Here is a 23,483-nt window from a genome sequence, read left to right on the forward strand (position 1 = left end):
GTCCCCCATCCTCAGCCCCCGGGGCCCTCCTGATCACAGCTGCCTTCCCCCAGTCTTCCCCACTGACCACCACCAACCCGACCCTCCCTCCTGAAACTGACCAGTAGCCCCTCTTCCTCTGCAGGCACATCCCAGGAAGTCCCAACACTGGAGGGCACAAGAGTGGGGAAATTCCCTTTTACAGAAGCCTTTCTCACCAAAGCCTCAGCTTATGCATCCCGCTATAGGGCTGAGGACTGAACATATCTGCCCAGGATTCATCTTTTGACCAGTGCACTAATTCCACACAGGCTGTCACAAAGCCTGGACTCTCTGATCATTGTGTCCATGTGCACAATATTTATGACACACAGAGAAGTTCCACATCTCACTACAGCATACGTGGTGGGTTTGCAGCTCCAAGCAACTGCCCAGGCCATAGAGTTGGCAGATGCTGGGGCTGGAACAGGAAGCCAGGTCTCTCTTTTTTCAAAGCCTTCCTGCCATTTTTCTCTTCCTGACTTACTTCACTATGTATGACAGACTCTAGGTCCAGTCACATCTTTGCAAATAACCCAATTTATTTCTTTTTTATGGCTAAGTAATATATGCAGGTCAGGAAGCAACAGTTAGAACTGGACATGGAACAACAGACTGATTCCAAATAGGAAAAGGAGTTTGTCAAGGCTGTATATTGTCATCCTGCTTATTTAACTTATCTGCAGAGTACATCATGAGAAACGCTGGGCTAGAGGAAGCACAAGCTGGAATCAAGATTGCCGGAAGAAATATCAATCACCTCAGATATACAGATGACACCACCCTTATGGCAGAAAGTGAAGAGGAACTCAAAAGCCTCTTGATGAAAGTGAAAGAGGAGAGTGAAAAAGTTGGCTTAAAGCTCAACATTCAGAAAATGAAGATCATGGCATTTGGTCCCGTCACTTCATGGGAAATAGATGGGGAAACAGTGGAAACAGTGTCAGACTTTATTTTTGGGGGCTCCAAAACCACTGCAGATGGTGATTGCAGCCATGAAATTAAAAGATGCTTACTCATTGGAAGGAAAGTTATGACCAACCTAGATAGCATATTCAAAAGCAGAGATATTACTTTGCCAACAAAGGTCCATCTAGTCAAGGCTATGGTTTTTCCAGTGGTAATGTATGGATGTGAGAGTTGGACTATGAAGAAAGCTGAGTGCCGAAGAATTGATGCTTTTGAACTGTGGTGTTGGAGAAGACTTTTGAGAGTCCCTTGGACTGAAAGGAGATCCAACCAGTCCATTCTAAAGGAGATCAGTCCTGGGTGTTCATTGGAAGGACTGATGCTAAAGCTGAAACTCCAATACTTTGGCCACTTCATGTGAAGAGTTGACTCATTGGAAAAGACTCTGATGCTGGGAGGGATTGGGGGCAGGAGGAGAAGGGGATGACAGAGGATGAGATGGTTGGATGGCATCACTGACTCAATGGACATGAGTTTGAGTGAACTCCAGGAGTTGGTGATGGACAGGGAAGCCTGGCGTGCTGCGGTTTATGGGGTCGCAAAGAGTCGGACATGACTGAGCGACTGAACTGACCTGAACTGAATATTCCATTGTATATATGTATCATATCTTCTTTATCCATTCATCTGTTCTTGGATATTTAGGTTGTTTCCATATCCTGGCTACTGTAAATAGTGCTACAATGAACACTGGGATATATGTGTCCTTTTGAATTATGGTTTTCTCAGCATAAATGCAAATATCATATATTAATGCATATATATGGAATCTAGAAAAATGGGATAAGTGAACCTACCTATTTGGAGGGCAGGAATAGAGATGCAGACATAGAAAAAGGACATGTGGACACAGAGAGGGAAGGGGAGGTGGGATGAACTGGGAGATTAGGATGGACATATATACACTACCATGTGTAAAATATACAGCTAGTGGGAACCTGCTATAAAGCACAAGGAATTCATCAGGGTGCTCCATGATGACCTAGAGAGGTGGGATGGTGGGGGTAGGGGGACCAAAAGGGAGAGGATATATGTATGGTTTAGTCGCTCAGTTGTGTCCAACTCTTTGCGACCCCATAGACTGTAGCCCGTCAGTCTCCTCTGTCCATGGGATTTCCCTGGCAAGAATCCTGGTGTGGGTTACCATTTCTCTCTCCAGGGGATCTTCCCAACCCAGGATATATGTATACCTACAGTTGATTCACGGGCTTCCCTGCTGGCTCAGCAGTAAAGAATCTGCTTGCAATGCAGGAGATGCAGGAGATGCGGGTTCGATCCCTGGGTCAGGAAGATCCCCTGGAGGAGGGCATGGCAACCCACTCCAGTATTCTTGCCTGAAGAATCCCATAGACAGAAGAGCCTGGAGGGCTACAGTCCATAGGGCTTCAGAGACTTGGACATGACTGAGTGACTGAGCACGCATGCACATAGCTAATTCACTTCATTGTACAGCGAAAATTAACACATTATAAAGCAATCATCCTTCAATTAAAAAAAAAAAAGAAAGCCTTCCTGCCATATAGATCTGCCTCTCCATCCTCATTCAGCTGCTTGTTTATGTTCAGAGGTGTTCTCCTTGGGACTCTGAGCCCAGGATCAAGGGAGGACAGGCGTAGCTCCAGGGAGAAGCAGCACTGGGAGCCTGGTAGGCTCAGAGGGGAGCCTCCCACGGGGACCGGACTTTCCTGCTCCCCGTCATCTCACAGCTGGCGCTCTCTGTCCCATTGAGACCCAGCCCTGGAACCCTGAAGGCGCTGCCCTCCTGCCTGTGTCTGACCAAGCAGGGCTGTCTAAAGTTGCCCTCACCCATGTCCCTAGCAGAGCTCAAGGGACCTTCCTCACACTTGCAAAATCCCTAGCACTTCCTGCAACTCTGATCTCACTTCACTCTGACCCCCACAGTATGAGAGGGCAAGAATGACACCACTCAACAAACAAGAAAATCAAGGGCTTGGCAACTTAGACGAGTCATCATGACTTATCAGTAGCTAAGAAATGGCTGAAACAGGGACTTCCCTGGTGGTCCAGTGGTTAAGACTCTGCCTTCCAAAGCAGAGAGCGTGGGTTTGGCCCCTGGTTGGGGAACTAAGATCCCACATGCTGCTCGGTGCAGACAAAATAAGAAACAGCTGAAGCATAACCTGAATCCAGGTTCTCTGACCCTGAGTTCACTCCTGCTTCCACCATCACTGGTACTGTCAAACAAGTGCCAGGCCGCCATCTCTTGATAGTGATGGCCTCACTGACTGCCATACTCTCAGAGCCCTTCTTTGTCCCTAGATGACCTTGTCCACTGAGGTCCTGCTGGACTCTGGAGCAATTAGGGCATCACCTCTCTCCTTGCCTTACTCACTCTTTTACTCAACATACATATATTGAATACCCACTGTACCAGGCATGGTGTGATGTGCCAGGAATACAAATGATGACCAACACACAACTCCTTCCAAACAGGAGGCTCATGGTTGGAATAGTGAGTAAAGCAGCTATGAAATCACATTGTGGACTTCACGGGTGGTCTGGTGGTTGAGCATCTGCCTGCCAATGTGGGAGACACAGGTTCAATCCTTGGTCTGGGAGGATTCCACATGCCACAGGGCAACTGAGCCCCCGTGCCACAACTACTGAGTTAGCACTCTAAAACCCACGAGCCGTAACTACAGAGTCGGTGTGCTACAAATATTGAAACCCGTGCAGCCTAGAGCCTGTGCTCCACAAGAGAAGTCACCGCAGTGATAGCCCCCACTCGTGTCAACTAGAGAGAGCCTGGATGCAGCAATGAAGACCCAGAGCAGCCATAAATAAACAGATGAATAAATAAAATCACATTATCCTGGTTTCCATAACAAAGCAAGCATAGGGTACTCTGGAATAGCTGGGCTGGTCTCAGAAGATGAAAGTCTTCTTGAGAAAGGGGACATCTAAGGCGTTATCTGAACCAGGTAAAGAGGTTTGCCAGGCAAAGAGGGGGAGTCAGGGCACTCTAGGCAGAGAAAGCAGCAAGCACACTCGGGACAGCAAGTATTTCATCCTGATATAGACAGACCGGGATGGAGGCAAACCAGGAGAAAGGAGGCCAGAGAAACAGCAGAGGTCGTGTCCTACAAAGGCAGGTGCCTGGGAGCCTGAGGGCAACGGGGATCCACTAAAGGGTTTGGAGCAACGGAGGAGTGAGAAGTCTCTGGTCCTAACAGAGATAAGGGATTACAGGGAGGCAAGACTGGAAACCAGGAAATGAATTTGGGAGCTAAGGTGGTAATACAGGAAGAAGTAGAAGTGGAGTGACAGGGAAGCATTTAAAAGAAACTGCAGAGGTACATTTGGCAGAAGTTGGCGTCGTTAGAAGGTAGAAAGCAAAAGCAGTCACAGCTGACATCAGGGTTCTGGCTCAGGCAGCCAGGGAGAGGGTATCTAGAGCCTAGTGCACTGCCAGGCACATAGCAGGCACTCCATAAACACGTGTGAAATGAATGACTTCCCCAAGGGGAAGGAATACAGCAGGAAGAACAGGCTCATCAGGGGCAGGGTAGGCGACGAGTTGAGTTTTCTCCAAAAACAAAGCAGCAAAGAGGAGGATACACAGGTGGGCGAGGCAGAGGAGGTAAGATGCCAGAGTCATCCGCTGAGAGATCACAACTGAATCCACAGACTGGGGTTCCAACATCCAGAAAGAACTGTGATGCAAAAGTGAAGGAGGCAGAGAACCGAATATTAAGAAATATCAAAAAGGTATTTGATAAAGGAAAGGAGAGGAAGAGGAGTGTACAGTGGAGACCACAAAGAAGCAGTCAGAGAGGTAGGGAGAAGACTGAAGAAAAACGGCACCGTGAAATCCAGGAAAAGAGAGCATTTCCAGGGGTAGTCAACTAACGACCTCATGATCTGGAGAAGGCAAGGCCTGCCATCATATTAGTGCCAATGCAGGCCACAGATGACCTCAGCAGAGTGGTGGGGTGAAAGCCCAGTGACACCAGTGGAGTGAATGAGATGAAAACAGGACATTATGACAATGTTTCAGGAAGTCTGACTGTAAAGGGGAGAAAAGAGCTGGGGCACTAACCAGAGAGGTGTGTGAAATCAAAGAGGGGTGTGGGGGAACTCCCTGGTGGCTCAGCAGTAAAGAACCCACCTGCAATGCAGGAGACGCAGGAGACTTGGGTTCAATCCCTGAGTCGGGAAGCACAGATGTAGGATTTCAGAAGGGGCACAGTTCTTAACAATAAGAGCCACATGCCATTGTGGGAGTTGCTGCTGAAAGTAGAGAGAAGAGAAAGACCAAAATACATGTGAAGAGATGTGAAGGCAGCTAGCCCAGGATTCTGGATGAATCTCCCACGTGGATGACATTCCCAGGACCTCAGGAGGCCTTGGCAGGGGGATGAAGATGGAGATAGATGCCATGTGTTTGGTGAACAAGGGAGAGTTACCTTTTGTGATAAGCAGTTGGGATTTGGGGGTTTATCGTTGCTGCAGCATAACCATTCTTAGGTGGTAACCAAGGGTGGCAAGTGAGAAGATGCGGGACTACACCCACCCCCACTCCACTGCTGTGTGGATGTGTGGCTTCCCCCAGAGATGGTTCATTTGAGAAGGCTTTGAGCCTGAACAGCTCTGACCTCCCTGCCTCCCCAAACAAAGCCTAGAGACACACCTCTGTGCCCAGAAGCAAACTGGGGACTGGAGAGAGGAAGCGTGGAGGCATAGAGGTTTGCAAGTAATGACGTTTTCACTCTCTGGGGCTCTGGCCTCTTGGGGAATTGTTGCTGCCGCCCTCTGGGGTCCCCAACCTGCCCCCATGCCTTCTGTCATCTTTCCTCGCATCGTCTCTGTCCTCTCCACTCCCACTCTCTGGCATTCTCTATTCTCTGGCTTCCCCTGCTCCTCCTGCTTCACTCTGTATGCCCTCCCCACTCTCTCCTCTCTCAGTCTCTAACTCAGCCTCTGCCTCTCTGCCCCCCTTTCTTTCCTCTCTCCTCTCAAATCCAATCAACAAGTATTTATTGAGTCTGAGCCTTCCAGTCTCTCTCTCCTCTTCCCTGACTCCGTCTCCTCTTGACCTCCACTCCCCACCGGCCCTGCTGCCCGGTGGTCAGTTCCACTCAGCCCAGAGCCAGCCCGCATGAGGCTGTCAGGGGCTGGACCCAGGGGATGAGGGACTAAGTGAGTCCCTCACACATAAACTGAAAACCAAGCCAGAGTCCCCCATGTCCCTCAGCTCCTCCTCCCTCCAGGCAGCCCGGGGAGTATACATTATTTAGAGAAATTATTTAGCATTCTGCTTCTGTCATTCCTTGCCATGGCGCCAGGCCCTGAGATGTGATAAAAATATCAACGTTAAATCGACTCTGACAACTGCTGGTTACTGGCAGTGTCACTAGAGCCTGGAGCCGGGGGCAGAGCCGACAGCTCCTGCAAGACCCGGAGCAGCAGCGGCGCCCGCAGCCGCTCCTGGAAGTCTCCAGGCCCCCTGTCTGGGACGAGCTCTGAGACAGGCAGCCCCCAGGGACAGGCTGCTGCCCACACACCACACCACAGACAACCCACCCCTGATCACCCCACTTTGCTCAAACTCCTCACCCTGGAAAGTGTCTATTTCACCATCAGTAGAAAAGTTCTGATAAAAAACAAACAAGAGAGTCAAGCCACTATATGAGCAGTAGGTCACACGGTGTCTTTTTAAACTTTTTCATCGGTTTTGGCAGATAGAAATTTCATCCCCACAGTACAGATTTTAACACCGAAGCTCAGAGATGGTGAGTAGCCTTCCTGAGGACACACAGCTAACAAGCATGGAGCCTGGGTTAGAACCTGAGTCTGTCTGACTCAAGCGAGTTCTGGGAGAGAGTGGGGACAGGTAAGTCTGGCATACTGCAATCCACGGGGTTGCAAAGAGTTGAACACTACTTAATGACTGAACAACAATTAGGCTACTGATTGAGGCTATGAATATACTCTGAAGGCCAATAACGGATGGATCCTTCTCCCTAGGCTTTGAGCATCAGCTTAGGACGAACTAACTCAACCCATCTGTTAGGGGGGAGGAACATGACCTCCCTTGAGGATGTCAGATAACTCTCATCTTAGGACCCTCCCTTCTCTTTACCCTGCATCATCATGTGGGCTAAGCAAGGCTCCACTGGGCAACTGTGAAGGAGAGAGAGTGCAGAACTGCAGGGAGCAAAGGGCAGGGTACCCAGGTGAGCAGAAAGAAGAAAGGACAGAATAAGAGACCTGGAACCAAAAGCAGGGAGAGCTCTGCCCTCACAGGATGCTCCCAAGACTGCCCTTGCTCTTCCTGAAGAGTGAGGTGGGTCTCCCTCTTCTTGAAGCAGAGCCAATGTCTCCTCCTTCTTTTGAACCAGCCAACGGCTGAGCACAGAAAGACCATGCAGAAAATGCTTGCTAGTTGGGTTTTCTTCACAAAGAGCACAGAGTAGAGATGGTAACAGCTTCTAACAGTCATCTCCAGGGCCATGGAGGATGGTCCTGCCGTATGGTCTCACCTCGTCCTTGTTAAAAGGACTTAGGGCCTCCAGGCAACAGAAAGTCAGTGTGGAGAAGGAGGTTCCAGTCAAGTGAATGGACGTGGGCTGCTTTCTTGGAGACACATTCAAAATGAAGGAGGCCATAACCTTGTTTGTCTCTGCAGAGTAAGCCCCCACCCCTACCCCCACCAGCCCCCGCCCCGGAACAAGGCTTAGTGCTAAGCGCTTTAGAGAGATTCAGACAGAGAGGGATGACCAGGATGCAGACAGACCTCAAATGATGGCACAGGAGATGCAGTAAAGGAGTTGGGCATGTTTAGCCAACAGAGGACTTACAGGGACAAACTATTTAAACAGCTGTTACAGAACGGACTTGACCATTTGGCCCATAAAGTGTGAAATGCAGACTGTTGTTGGAAATCGCAGGGCTGGAGGGGGGGATGATATAGGCCCCACGTGAGGACTCAGAAGTGATGGCTTTGAATCGTATCACATAGCAGTGCTTCCTGACCTTGTTCACAGTGTGGCTCACACACAAACTGACCACATCTGTGCCACTCACCACGGGAAAAGGAATGGAGGAGGCTGCCCAAAGTCACAGGTGTCCAGTGATGGGACAGTGACGACCCACATGGGAGCCCTATGGCTGAGGAGAATTCACAAAATGCGCCCAGTGGGAGTACACTGCTGTGGGGTAGTGACCTTCCAGTCACTGGAGGTGTGCAAGCAAAGACTAGACAAGATTAGCGGAGAAAGGCTGCTGCAGAAGGGATTTCGTTATTAGAAAGCAAGGAGGTCCCTTTCAGTTCAGAGCTTCCACGATTCTAGGACTCCTGGGAGGACCCGCAGTGGGAGGCACGGGTGCTCCACGCACATGCCCAGACCGGGGTCCTCCTGCCCCTCATAGAGCAGAGGGTTTCTACATCAGCCAGCCCCTCACGATGACGACCGGCGTCAGCCCAATGGCATGCTGCAGGAGACGCAGGTGACCCTGGGTTTCAACTATCCCATCAGTCCTCTCCAGATGGACTAATGAAAACCCCCAAATTGAGTTCAATTGAGCAGAAGAAAGGAGGATGGATCCCATTCATTATCTCTAGGCGGACCCTCATGCATCATCCCAAACACTGAGCGGGGCCGCTGCAGACAGACAATAGCGGTTAGCAATACCGGACTTGGATGCTGTGCTGTCCACAAAGTGTGAGTTGATGAGATGGCTCTAGGTCTCCTTGGCAAGACTGTCCCAGCTCATGCGGTGGGAGGGCACAGACCGCACAGCCAGACAGACCTGGGCTTCCCCACTTGCTGGCTGTTGTGGTCCTGAGCCAGTTACTTGGCCTCTCTGAGCCTCTGCCTCCTCAGCTGTAAAGCAGGTTGGATAAGGCCCACTTCACAGGCTTGTTAAAGGACTTCATGAGCTATTCTGTGGCATTGCCAGGGACACTTTATGTGACCTTGGGAAAGTCATTGTTCATGAAGGCCCAGTGCCTCCTGTAAAATAAGGAGTTTGCCCATAGATCACTAAGGTTCCTCAGGCCCTAAGGGTTTTTACTCTATGATTTGGGAACTCACAGCCAAGAAAAGTACCTACACCAGTACCTACAAGCTCACCATTCTCCCTCCCTCAACTCTAAATTCACTCCCTCAGGATGAGGGCCCCCAGGTCATCGCCTCCCACTCCTCACCCCCAGTCAGACCCAAACACCAACTCTGCAAATGTCCATCCATCTTACAAGACCCTGACATCACTAGCTTTTGACTCATGAAGCACCTCGGTGTCCCCAGATGCCCTCCACTTCTGTTCTCCACAAAAGACTGCCCATCCTTTGGAAGATAGAAAGTCACTAATTGTTTCCAGTATTGATTAAGAGAGTACACATTATTGGTGCAGTATTGACAGCCAGCTGACTCTGTTGCTTGGGGTAGATGGTTTTTAACAAGACAGAGAGAAAGAGGAGTGTTGGGTCATGGAGTCAGAGGCCAGGATGGACAGGTGAGGGGCAGGCTGGGTGACTGGATGAGCTGGGTGTATAGTTCTGCATTTCTGGGACAGGGGCTCAGGGGTCACGCCTGCCCACCTCCATGTTAGCCCAGCCAGTGTAGGAGGGGAGGCCTGTGGATTCATACATCTCTTTGAGCTGACACTCTCAGCTCGCCCCATACCTCTACCCTGGGTCTTACCCACTCCCTCCCCTAATCCCAGCTGCACCCTTCTCCACCCTGCCATGTGACCCCAATGGCCCACCTCCACGAACCGCATCACCCAAACCTCCTGGCTCTCTGGCTTCCATTTGAATTCATCAGAAGAAATTCTGGCAAGGGACTGAAAGGTGGAAGGAAAGGGGTTATTTATCCCTGTCTCCCTCCCCCACAGACCCTACCTAATGCCATGACTCCTACAGCTGCAGCTGCCTCTTAGGCCTGGGTGGTAATATCCTACCTGCTGCCATTGCTATGCCCTGGAGTGCTTTAAATCTGCTTGTGTTCTGTCAATAGCCCCTGCATTAGATCCCTTCTTTAGTTACCCCTCTGAAGCAGGGACCAGGACTTGGTCTGCTCCGTGGTCCAGATCCTGGTGGCTCAGACAGTAAAGAATTGACCTGCAATGCAGGAGACCCAGGTTTGATCCCTGGGTCAGGAAGGTCCCCTGGAGGAATGGTTTCCCATTCCAGTATTCTTGCCTGGAGAATTTCACAGACGAGCCTGGCGGGTTATAGTCTGTGGGGTTGCAAAGAGTCAGACATGACTGAGCCACTAATATTTTCACGTCTTCACTGAATGGTCCAGACCAACCAGAGACCCTGCCCTCAGCCCTAAGCTGCTGTGAGGGTGCTGCGACAAGAATACAGTGGGGAGTGTACTATATAGGTGCTTTACAGAGGGCAACTGGTATCCTCATGTTTAAGAGGCCACTGTGCACACACCTCTGCTGACGTCACAGAGTCAAGGTTCTTTTGTCTGGTCCCTTTCTCCAACCAAAATTGTACCCCCAATCCACCCATTCTTTCTCTCATTCAGTATATCTTTAGTGATCTCAATCTATGTTCCAGGCACAGTACTAGATACTGAAGTATAAATTAGACACAGTTCCTGCCCCAGGAAACTCAACAGTTTGGTGGAAACTGGACACGCATAGAATTAGGGATGTAGAGTCTTAGAGGTGCTACTTGAAGGGTCACTGCAGGCACAGGCGCATCATCCATTCTTCTCTGAGACCTGGAAATCAGATGGGAGAATGTTTCTTTAGGCTCCAAAGACAGCTAATTACAACAGACAAACACTAAGTTGAGCAGTCTAGAGCATGGATATAACGTTTCAGGAAGGTCTCCTAGTGCTACTGACAATACATATTAAATAAGTTTAAAAAACACCTAACGTGATAAAAAAAATTGAATTTAATTGAATGTTATTATGTAGATTCTACATTTGAATATAACCATATTATAAATCATACTCCAAAAACTTCAGAATCTACATACAACATGCCATCAAGAGAATTCATTTCTGGCAGTAAAAGTTATAGGAAGGTCATTCTCACGTTTAACAAACATTTATCAGGAACCCACCACGGACCAAGCACCGTGTTGGACACTGAGATCCCCAGATGAGCTGAAGATCACCCCTGCCCTGTTTACTCACAAGGCAGAGAGAGCAGGCATGGAAACAGATAGGGACAGTACAATGGGCCAGCCCAGCAAAGGCTGTGTGCCAGGACACAGCACGGCACAGTGACTCTGCCTGGAAGAATCAGAGAGGGGTCAATAGACAGGGTGACCACCGAGATGGGTCATAACAGGAGGTGTTGGCCAGATGGAGAAGGGCTGAAGGCATTCTAAGCAGAGGGAACAGCATATGAAAAGATGCAGAGATGTGTGCTCAAAGAGCAGCAAGTTATTCCTGGGCTGAAGCACGGAGGGAGACAGTGAAGACACTGTCAGGAGGGAAGGCTACAAAGGTGAGTTGGGGCCATATGGATTTTGACTGCCAGGCTAGAGAGTGTAGAAGCTGTTCAGTAGCAACTGCCAAGACAACAAGGCTTTAAACAAGAACATGATAAATTAGAGCTGTGTTTTCAAAAGATACATAGGGAGAACAATGACCATGGGGTCCTGGAAGCAGTGAGGGCCATGGAATACCCCTTCCACCAGAGTGGAGTCAGACAGATGCCCTTCTAGTGGGAGCTCCCATGAGTTAAGCCCCATAGGAAGTAGGGCCACAATTACAAGGGTCCTGGTTGGAAATCCCCCCTTTCCATTTCCATTAGTGGTATGCGCCAGGTAGGACTGATAGGCAAATGAGCCCTCAATGGGAAAGGTTTCTAGGTCTTGCAATAACTTAACTGGCATGGGGCCTAATCCTCCCATATAGAATGGACAGCGGTGGAGGAGCCAATGGTGGCCCTCAGGGAAAGGAGCCAGGGACCAAGGTAAGCATGAAATCTCCAAAGCAGTTGTTTTGGGAAAAGGTCAGGTCCAGAAGCTCATGAGACACAAAACAGGTACAGTTTAGTTCAGTTCAGTCACTCAGTCGTGTCCGACTCTTTGCGACCCCATGAATCACAGCACGCCAGGCCTCCCTGTCCATCACCAACTCCCGGAGTCCACCCAAACCCATGTCCATTGAGTCACTGATGCCATCCAACCATCTTATCCTCTGTCATCCACTTCTCCTCCTGCCCTCAATCTTTCCCACATCAGGGTCTTTTCAAATGAGGCAGCTCTTCACACCAGGTGGCCAAAGTATTGGAATTTCAGCTTCAACATCAGTCCTACCAATGAACACCCAGGACTGATCTCCTTTAGGATGGACTGGTTAGTTCTCCTTGCAGTCCAAGGGGCTCTCAAGAGTCTTCTCCAACACCACAGTTCAAAAGCATCAATTCTTCAGCGCTCAGCTTTCTTCACAGTTCAACTCTCACACCCATACACGACTACTGGAAAAACCAAAGCCTTGACTAGACGGACCTTTGTTGACAAAGTAATGTCTCTGCTTTTTAATATGCTGTCTAGGTTGGTCATAACTTTCCTTCCAAGGAGTAAGCGTCTTTTAATTTCATGGCTGCAATCACCATCTGCGGTGATTTTGCAGCCCAGAAAAATAAAGTCAGCCACTGTTTCCACTGTTTCCCCATCTATTTCCCATGAGGTGGTGGGATGATCTTAGTTTTCTGAATGTTGAGCTTTAAGCCAACTTTTTCACTCTCCTCTTTCACTTTCATCAAGAGGCTCTTTAGTTCTTCTTCACTTTCTGCCATAAGGGTGGTGTCATCTACATATCTGAGGTTATGGATATTTCTCCCAGCAATCTTGATTCCAGCTTGTGCTTCCTCCAGCCCAGCGTTTCTCATAATGTCCTCTGCATAGAAATTAAATAAGCAGGGTGACAATATACAGCCTTGACGTACTCCTTTTCCTATTTGGAACCAGTCTGTTGTTCATGTCCAGTTCTAACTGTTGCTTCCTGACCTGCATACAGGTTTCTCAAGAGGCAGGTCAGGTGGTCTGGTATTCCCACCTCTTGAAGAATTTCCCACAATTTATTGTGATCCACACAGTTAAAGGTTTTGGCATAGTCAATAAAGCAGAAATAGATGTTCTTCTGGAACTCTCTTGCTTTTTCCATGATCCAGTGGATGTTGGCAATTTGATCTCTGGTTCCTCTGCCTTTTCTAAAACCAGCTTGAACATCTGGAAGTTCACGGTTCATGTATTGCTGAAGCCTGGCTTGGAGAATTTTAAGCATCACTTTACTAGCGTGTGAGATGAGTGTAATTGTGCGGTAGTTTGAGCATTGTTTGGCATTGCCTTTCTTTGGGATTGGAATGAAAACTGACCTTTTCCAGTCCTGTGGCCACTGCTGAGCTTCCCAAATTTGCTGGCATATTGAGTGCAGCACTTTCACAGCATCATCTTTCAGGATTTGGAATAGTTCAACTGGAATTCCATCACCTCCTCTAGCTTTGTTCATAGTGATGCTTCCTAAGGCCCACTTGACTTCACATTCCAGAATGTCTGGCTCTAGGTGAGTGATCACACCATCATGATTATCTGGGTTGTGAAGATCTTTTTTGTACAGTTCTGTGTGTTCTTGCTACCTCTTGTTAATATCTTCTGCTTCTGTTAGGTCCATACCATTTCTGTCCTTTATCGAGCCCATCTTTGCATGAAATGTTCCCTTGGTATCTCTAATTTTGTTGAAGAGATCTCTAGTCTTTCCCATTCTGTTGTTTTCCTCTATTTCTTTGCATTGATTGCTGAGGAAGGTTTTCTTATCTCTCCTTTCTATTCTTTGGAACTCTGCATTCAAATGGGCATATCTTTCCTTTTCTCCTTTGCCTTTCGCTTCCCTTCTTTTTACAGCTATCTGTAAGGCCTCCTCAGACAGCCATTTTGCTTTTTTGCATTTCTTTTTCTTGGGGATGGTCTTGATTCCTGTCTCCTATACCATGTCACGAACCTCTGTCCATAGTTCATTAGGCACTCTGTCTATCAGATCTAGTCCCTTAAATATATTTCTCACTTCCACTGTGTAGTCATAAGGGATTTGATTTAGGTCATACCTGAATGGTCTAGTGATTTTTCTCCACTTTCTCCAATTTCAGTCTGAATTTGGCAATAAGGAGTTCATGATCTGAGCCACAGTCAGCTCTCAGTCTTGTTTTTGCTGACTGTATAGAGCTTCTCCATCTTTGGCTGCAAAGAACATAATCAATCTGATTTCAGTGTCGACCATCTGGTGATGTCCATGTGTAGAGTCTTCTCTTGTGTTCTTGGAAGAGGGTGTTTGTTACGACCAGTGCGTTCTCTTGGCAGAACTCTATTAGCCTTTGCCCTGCTTCATTCTGTACTCCAAGGCCAAATTTTCCTGTTACTCCAGGTGTTTCTTGGCTTCCTACTTTTGCATTCCAGTTCCCTATAATGAAAAGGACTTTTTTGGGTGTTAGTTCTAGAAAGTCTTGTAGGTCTTCATAGAACTGTTCAACTTCAGCTTCTTCAGTGTTACTGGTCGGGGCATAGACTTGGATTACTGTGATATTGAATGGTTTGCCTTGGAAACGAACAGAGATCATTCTGTCATGTTTGAGATTGCATCCAAGAACTGCATTTTGGACTCTTTTGTTAACTATGATGGCTACTCCACTTCTTCTAAGGGATTCCTGCCCACAGTAGTAGATATAATGGTCATCTGAGTTAAATTCACCCATTCCAGTCCATCTTAGTTCACTGATTCCTAGAATGTCGATGTTCACTCTTGCCATCTCCCGTTTGACCACTTCCAATTTGCCTTGATTCATGGACCTGACATTCCAGGTTCCTATGCAATATTCCTCTTTACAGCATCGAACCTTGCTTCTATCACCAGTCCCATCCACAACTGGGTGTTGTTTTTGCTTTGGCTCCATCCCTTCATTCTTTCTGCAGTTATTTCTCCACTGATCTCCAGTAGCATATTGGGCACCTACTGACCCAGGGAGTTCCCTTTTCAGTATTCTATCATTTTGCCTTTTCATATTGTTCATGGGGGTTCTCAAGGCAAGAATACTGAAGTGGTTTGCCATTCCCTTCTCCAGTGGACCACATTCTGTCAGACCTCTCCACCATGACCTGTCCATCTTGGGTGGCCCCATAGGGCATGGCTTAGTTTCATTGAGTTAGACAAAGCTGTGGTCCGTGTGATCAGATTGGCCTGTTGTCTGTGATTGTGCAGTCTGTCTGCCCTCTGATGCCCTCTCTCAGTGCCTACCATCTTACTTGGGTTTCTCTTACCCTGGATGTGGGGTATCTCGTCACGGCTGCTCCAGCAAAGCGCAGCCACTGCTCCTTACCTCAGGCCTGGGGTAGCTCCTCTCTGCCACTGCCCCCAGCCTTGAGCCTGGGGTAGCTCTTCTTGGCTGCCGACCCCAGCCTTGGGCCTGTGTAGCTCCTCTCTGCCACTGCCCCCAGCCTTGAGCCTGGGGTAGCTCTTCTCGGCTGCTGCCCCCAGCCTTGCAGGTACAAAGTTCTTATAAAACTTAAGTTGTGCATGTGTGCATGCTCAGTCACTTCAGTCATGTCTGACTCTTTGCAACCCTATGGACTGTAGTCCACCAGGCTCCTCTGTGCATGAGATTCTCCAGGCAGGAGTACTGGAATGGGTTGCCATGCCCTCCTCCAGCAGACACACTGATTCTCCAGGTCTCGAGAATCAGGGTAGTTTTCCAGAGCTAGTGGAAGGCAGAGGCCACTGCATTCCACTAAGTCTCTTAGTGGAAAGACTTAGTAAGTCTCTTCCAGTAAGTCTCTTCCCAAAATCTGGGACAAAACAGTCAAAAACAAAGATAACCATTTGGGGGCTCTGGAAATCAACCAAAGGCAAAACAACAAATTGAGAAGGCTTTGTTTACCAAAAACTAAACTGTTGGTAAGAAAATTGGGAGTCTGGAAAGTTCTGCCTGGGACCGCCCCCATTTCCACACCCAGCTGTGGTTCTTCTTGGGCAGGGCTGACCATAAAAAACAACAACCTTCACCACAGGAGAGGGCTGCTTTGACTTGGAGAAGAAGGTGAGGAGTCCATGTCCAGCATTTGGCAGTAAAATGTTTGCTCAGTGTGAAAACAAATGGGTGCGACCTGCAGCTCTGCTGGACAGGGGTTGCCACCCCAGCTGGGGCAAGCAGGCAAGCAGCACACCTGCCAGAAACTCACTAGGAAGCCCCTGGAAGTTAGAGATCCATGGTAGGGCTGGAAGAGCAACCTTGGCTTGTATCCTTGGAGGCTGCCTGCTTTCAGGGAAGACCAGGATGGCCTCAGAAAGTAAAAAGCAAGCAAGACCTGAAAACTGCCTGGACTTGGATTATATACCTCCTCCCCAGAATCTGCACACAGAGGTGGGAGATACATCTCACACAGAGGTTAGTTCTGGCTCACGGTGTTTGTATATACCTCTGACTGACCACTGGCTGACCACTAAGCTATGCAGACCTGGAGAAAATCCTCAGGAAGCCAGGCTAAAATTAAAAAGAATTTTTTAAAAATTGAGTAGAAGTAGCAGTAGTATGTACCACTGGGGAGACAAAGTCCCTAGATTAAATCCAAATAAGTTACTAAAAAGAATCTAATAACAACAACCTTCAAGAGTGAAAAATCAGAATCCACAGTTTGTACAATATATTATCTAAAATGTCCAGTTTTCAACAGAAAATACAACATGGAAAGAAACAGACTCACAATCAGAAAAGAAAAAGAAGACAATAGAAAGCAACTCTGAGCAGGCACAGATATTGGATTTGGTAGATGAAGATTTCAAAACAACTATTATAAATGTGTTTAAAAAATTCAAAGAAGCCATGTTTAAAAAATTAAAGGAATGCATATTGACAATGACTTAACAAATGGGACATCTCAATGAAGAAATAGAAACTATGAAAAAAGAGCCTACTAGAAATTGTAGAATTAAATATAGTAACAGAAATTTAAAAACACACCATATGGGCTCAAGAGCAGATTTGAGACGTTAGAAGAAAGAATCAGTGAACTTGAAGATAAATCAATAGAAATTATCCAATCTGAAGAACAAAGAGAAAAATTATTGAAGAAGAATGAACAGAGCTTCAGAGGCCTGTGGGGCCAGATGAACGGTACCAGCGTACGTATAATGGGAGGCCCAGAGGAGGGGAGGCAAAGGAAGGGGCAGAAAAAATACTAGGAGGATCAAGTGTTCCAATTTTGAAGTCCTCTTCACCACTCTGCTTTGGATGTGGAAGGTCCGAGGACACAGGGGAGTGAAGAGAGGCCCCGTAAGCCTCAACTCTGAGCTGCCTCTCGGGGAGGGGCAGTTGTACCAGCAATGTACCGGGAACCCCACTCTCGAGTACATCCGCCCCCTGGCTGTCAGCCGAAGTCTGCCAGCGGTTCCATAGCCACAGTCTCACAAGGCAGAAAAGGCTCAGAGAGATGAACCGACTGCCCAGCCCACAAAACTGGGACTAGAACTCAGTTCCCTCTCTGCTCCCTCTGCCACTGCACTAGGGCACGCTCACACCCTTGTGGCCTGGGGACTCAGTCACAGGGGAGGCACAGGTGTGACTGCAGCTAGACAGCAGCACTGAGTGGGGGTCTGGGGTTCAGGAAGGGGCAGAGACAGGGTGAGCACAGAGGTGTCTCAAGCTTTCAGGACCCTCTCCTCTTTTCACTGCAAGGTGGGCCTCTTTCCAGGTGTTGATTGATTCATGGCGGTAGCAGGGAGGCGGCGGGTGGTGGAGGGCAGAGCTGGGCCGGATTCCCAAAACCTACAGCCTCCCTTGATTTACAACCTGGAGGGCCAGGCCAGGCAGACTGAGTCCTGAATTTGGCCAGAAATCAAGCTGGGTGGGCCTGGCCTTTAGAGGGTCAGCATCACTCCCTGAGTTCCTCCCTCTCAGCTCCACTCATGTTCCCATTCATCCTCCCAACTCTCCTGAAAAGAGGAGGCCAGATGAGCAGACAGTTTGAATCCATGCATCTGATGAGCCAGGATTTGTGCCCTCTGCACTGACTCCAAAGCCCTGCTCTCCTCTCTACCTCTCTCTTGGGATCTTGCCCCAAAGAGTCGCCCCCAACTCTTCTCCTGAGGGGCTGGGACCAGCAGGGCACATGCTCCATGTGCAAAGCTCAGCTCTGAGAAGAGGGGAAATCTCTCCATCACAAAACCAGCTCCCAAGTCAGCCTGGAGACCCTCGCCCACTCCAGTGCCCTTTGCTCATCCTGCATCCCTCAACTGGGGCCAAAACCCAAGGAAGGAGGTGTAACTGCCCTTGGAGGCAGAGCCATTCAAAGTCAAATAGTGACCATTCAAGTGCCCCACCCACAGCCTCCTCTGCATGTCCTCACCCCGCCCCCAGGGCCCTGTGAACAAGAGCTCAGGGGCACATCCCCAGCACCCCAGGGTGCCACTGCTGTGGCTCTTTCCTCTCCATGTCCCCAGAGTGGAGCTCATGGAAGGCACTTGGGGACTGACGGTGGAACCATATAATCCCTGGCCTCCTTTGGTGTCTTCTTTTATGTGAATCAGAAGATCTGATGTTTAGACTTTCTGAGCTTCAATATCCTCATTCTTGAAAGAAATCATTTTTCCCTGGTGGCTCAGATGGTGAAGAATGTACCTGCAATGTAGGAGACCCAGGTTCAATCCCTGGGTCAGGAAGATTCCCTGGAGAAGGGAATGGCAACCCACTCCAGTATTCTTGCCTGGGAAATCCCATGGACTAAGGAGCCTGGCACCAAGCTACAGTCCCTGGAGTCGCAAAGAGTGGGACACGACTGAGTGACTAACACTTTCACTTTCTTCACTTTATGTCTACCTTAGTGGCATGGTAGTAAGAGCGAGGGAAAAGATATAATAAGGAAAAATATCAATAACATTAATTCCCATTAATAATTAACGTCATTAATAAGATCATAATAAGATCATTATTATTGATAGCAAGGATAAGTAGTCATATTACAAATAACACAGGTGCCAGAAGAAGGAAGGGCAGGGCCATAGGGGAGAGAAAGGGGTGAAACCGCAGGACTCACTGAGGACAAAAGGTTGGGAAGGGGACTTTCCCGGTCGTCCAGTGGTTAAGAATGCGCCTGCCAACGCAGGTGATATGGGTTCGATCCCCAGTCCAGGGAGATCCAGTGCTCTGCAGCAAGAGAGGCCACTGCAATGAGAAGCCCATGCACCACAACACAGAGTAGCCCACACTCGCCATAACTAGAGAAAGCCTATGAGTAGCAAGGAAGACGCAGCACAGCCAAAAATAAATAAATTAATACTTTTTTTGAAAAAAAGGTTGGGAAGGACCTGAAGATGATGAGAGTTGGGGTTTGAGAGGTGGAAGGAGGCACGAGCAAAGGCTGGGTGGGTGCTGGGCACCCAGGTGGGACATACGGGCTGGAGGAAGGCGGGACCAGCAGGAGGCTACTCAGCCATTAAAAAGAATACATTTGAATCAGTTCTAATGAGGTGGATGAAACTGGAGCCTATTATACAGAGTGAAGTAAGCCAGAAAGAAAAACACCAATACAGTATACTAACACATATATATGGAATTTAGAAAGATGGTAACAATAACCCTGTATACGAGACAACAAAAGAGACACTGATGTATAGAACAGTCTTATGGACTCTGTTGGAGAGGGAGAGGGTGGGAAGATTTGGGAGAATGGCATTGAAACATGTATACTATCATGTATGAAACGAGTCGCCAGTCCAGGTTCGATGCACGATACTGGATGCTTGGGGCTGGTGCACAGGGACGACCCAGAAGGATGGTATGGGGAGGGAGGAGGGAGGAGGGTTCAGGATGGGGAACACATGTATACCTATGGCAGATTCATTTCGATATTTGGCAAAACTAATACATTTTGTAAAGTTTAAAAATAAAATAAAATTAAAAAAAAAAAAAACAAGGGCAGGGGCTCGCCGGGTTTGATGCCCCAGCAGCTGGGGAAACAGCCACAAGTTCACAGGCCCAGCCTTTTCACTGGCATGCTCCAAATTAAATAACTGCAACTCCCCTTTTATTCCCTCTCTGACAGCAACTTATTGCAAAGGCAGCCGCTTCTGACATTCTAATATTCAGAGTCACATCCTGTGGGATAAACCCATCGCTGTTGTCTAAGCCAATGATTTGTACCAGGAGAGGATGAGCCGCGAGGGAGCAGGAGGGGCCGGGAGAGGCTGGTCAGGGGCTGCTGCTGGCGAGGGAGATGAAAAGCCAGACCAGCCCAGGTCCCCCTGCAACAGGCCTCTCTCTGGCCTTGGAGGAGGTGGGGCCATCTCATCACCCCTCCCCTACTCACCAGCTCACTCAAAATGTTTGGGGGCACTCAATACAAGCCAGTCTCTGTCAGGCATGTAGATCCCACAATAAAGAAGCTCACACCCGCCATGCCAGTATGGGCAGCAAGTACACGGCAGAACCCAGAGGTTAGGGACAGGTGCTTTGGAGACAGACGAGACTGGCTTCACATCCTTACTTAGCGGCTCACAGCACACTAACCTCAGGAAACTTTCCAAGCATCAGTCTCCACATCTATCATCAAATTGAGAATAGCAGTTAGGTTCATCTGTACCATTTTTCTATGCTGTATATATATATATATACACACACACACTAACATATGATATTTTTCTCTCTCTGACTTATCTCACCCTCTTTGACAGACTTTAGGTCCATCTACATATCTACAAATGACCTGATTTCATTCCTTTTTATGGCTCAGTAATATTCCACTGTTGACATTCCACCTAGACAACATATTAAAAAGCAGAGACATTACTTTGCCAACAAAGGTCCATCTAGTCAAAAGTATGGTCTTTTCAATAGTCATTTATGGATGTAAGAGTTGTACCATAAAGAAAGCTGAGCGCCAAAGAATTGATACTTTTCAACTGTGGTGTTGGAGAAGACTCTTGAGAGTCCCTTGGACTGTAAGGAGATCAAACCAGTCAATCCTAAAGCAAATCAGTCCTGAATATTCATTGGAAGAACTGATGCTGAAGCTGAAGTTCCAATACTTTGGCTACCTGATGCAAAGAACTCATTCACTGGAAAGGACCCTGATGCTGGGAAAGACTGAAGGCAGAAGGAGAAGGGGATGACAGAGGATGAGATGGTTGGATGGCATCACCGACGTAATGGACATGAGTTTGAGCAAGCTCCAGGAGTTGGTGATGGACAAGGAAGATTGGCGTGCTGCAGTCCATGGGGTTAGGGTCACCTGTACCATTTTTCTATGCTGCACATATATATATATATACACACACACTAATATATGTATATATATGATGGAGCGACTCACTCCATCATGTCCAACTTTTTGCAGCATAGCAAAAATCATAGCTTTGACTAGACGGACCTTTGTTGGCAAAGTAATGTCTCTGCTTTTTACGCTGTCCAGGTTGGTCATAGCTTTTCTCCCAAGGAACAAGCGTCTTTTATAATTTCACGGCTGCAGTCACCATCTGCAGTGATTTTGGAGCCCCCAAAAATAAAGTCTGTCACTGTTTCCATTGTTTCCCCTTCTATTTGCCTTGAAGTGGTGGGACTGAACTGAATATTCCGCTGTATACATGTATCACGTTTTCTTTATCCATTCCTCTGCATCTGCGGGGCAGGAATAGAGGTGCAGACATAGAGAACAGAAGTGTGGGCACCATCGGGGAAGGGGAGGGCGGGATGAACTGGGAGAGTAGCACTGCCATACACACACTACCCTGTGTGTGAAATAGACAGCTAGCGAGAAGCTGCTGCATAGCCCAGGGAGCTCAGCTCGGTGCTCTGTGATGACCTAGGGGGTGGGATGCGGGGGGGGGGGCGGCGGGGGGAGGGGGGAGGTCCCAGAGGGAAGGGATATATGTACACACATAACTGATTCACTTCGTTTTCCAGCAGAAACTAACACAACTTCGGAAAGCAATTATGCTCCAATGTAAAAAAGTAAAATGCAATGAACTAAAAAAATAAAAAGTGGGAAGAGCAGTGTGACCTACTTCCCCATGTCAGCCAGACGATCAAGAAAAAAGGCAATAAGGACTGACTGACCCCAACGCAGAGCAAGTGCTGACACTGGCTGTGAAAATGACACCTCAGTGCAGTGCTGCTAAGTGTGGGCGTCCCGCAGAATGCTGTGGCAATGTTGGGGAGCAGCTGCTTCTACTGCAGACAGTCCTGGGCAGCTAAGACCCCCCAGAGTCCACATATCCCTTGCCTGGCTTCAGACCCATGTGGGGACCGCCCCCCCACCCCTGCCAGGCAGCTTTGAGTATAACGGGATGATTCGTGAATTTTGTATGCACACTCCAGCCGAGAACCAGATAGACAAGCTCAGGCAGGAGAGAAGCAGATGAGACAGCAGACCTCACTAGAGGGGGTGGGTCCCTTCCAGAGAAATAGGAACAAGAAAGACTGGGTGACACCAGTCACCAGGCTGGTCTTAAACAGGCAGAATAAGGCAGAAGGCTCCAAGGTAGGAACAGAGAAAGGGTCCTCCTAACAACTGCCAGCTTCTAGCCTATAGCTGCTCTTGCCCTGGGGAATTTCAGGAGGGAAAGGTGGGCTCCCTTAAAGGACCAGCAACAGAGAAACACCGGAGATGGGGCTGGGGGCAGAGCCAAGCCAAGAGCCTGGGGAAGAGGGAGCAGTGGGGAAGGCAGAGAGACCTTGGCGCTTGTGGGAGATGTGAACGGACACAGATTTGGGTCAAGTCTTCCCAATTAGGGACTTCCCGGATAGCTCAGTTGGTAAAGAATCCGCCTGCAATGCGGGAGACGCTGGTTCAATTCCTGGGTCAGGGAAGATCCCCTGGAGAAGGGATAGGCTACCCACTCCAGTATTCTTGGGCTTCCCCTGTGGCTCAGCTGGTAAAGAATCAGCCTGCAATGCAGGACCTGGGTTTGATCCTTGGGTTGGGAAGATCCCCTGGAGAAGGGAAAGGCTACCCACTCCAGTATTCTGGCCTGGAGAATTCCATGAACTGTATAGTCCATGGGGTTGAAGCAAGTCAGACACGACTGAGCGACTTTCACTTTCACTTTTTCCCAATTAGCCTTGAAAGGAAAGAAAAGATTCTCCAAGGCCTGAAAGGAAGAATCAAGCCAAGGAAAAGAGAAGCTCTGCGCATACCCTGAAGAGTTGCTGAGGACCCCTCTGGCCTTTAAAATGCAGGGAGTATGGTAATCTAATAAACACGGCAACAAAGCGTTTGTCACCAAGCTAATTTTATTAGAACAGATCTCAAATGGCTAATTTCCTTTTACTAATGAGCAAATTAGTTGAATCTCTGATCTGCTTTTAAGGCACTTATACTAATAAAACATGAACGACAGCGAAATTTGCTGTGAGATGTGGTGACACCGCACTTGGGTTGAAGGGAATCTCCAAGAATGGAGGGTTGTTCTGACACGGTTTTACCCTCAGGTGCCTCTGGTCTACACAGGCGGGCTTGGAGCCTGGCCCCACCCAAGGGAGGCAGGCGGCAGCTGGAAGCATAGCCCAGGGCTCAG

Source organism: Bos grunniens, chromosome 15, assembly GCF_055505025.1.
Source record: "Bos grunniens cultivar Pamir isolate PY7600 chromosome 15, Bosgru_T2T1.0, whole genome shotgun sequence".
NCBI classification, from domain to species: domain Eukaryota; kingdom Metazoa; phylum Chordata; class Mammalia; order Artiodactyla; family Bovidae; genus Bos; species Bos grunniens.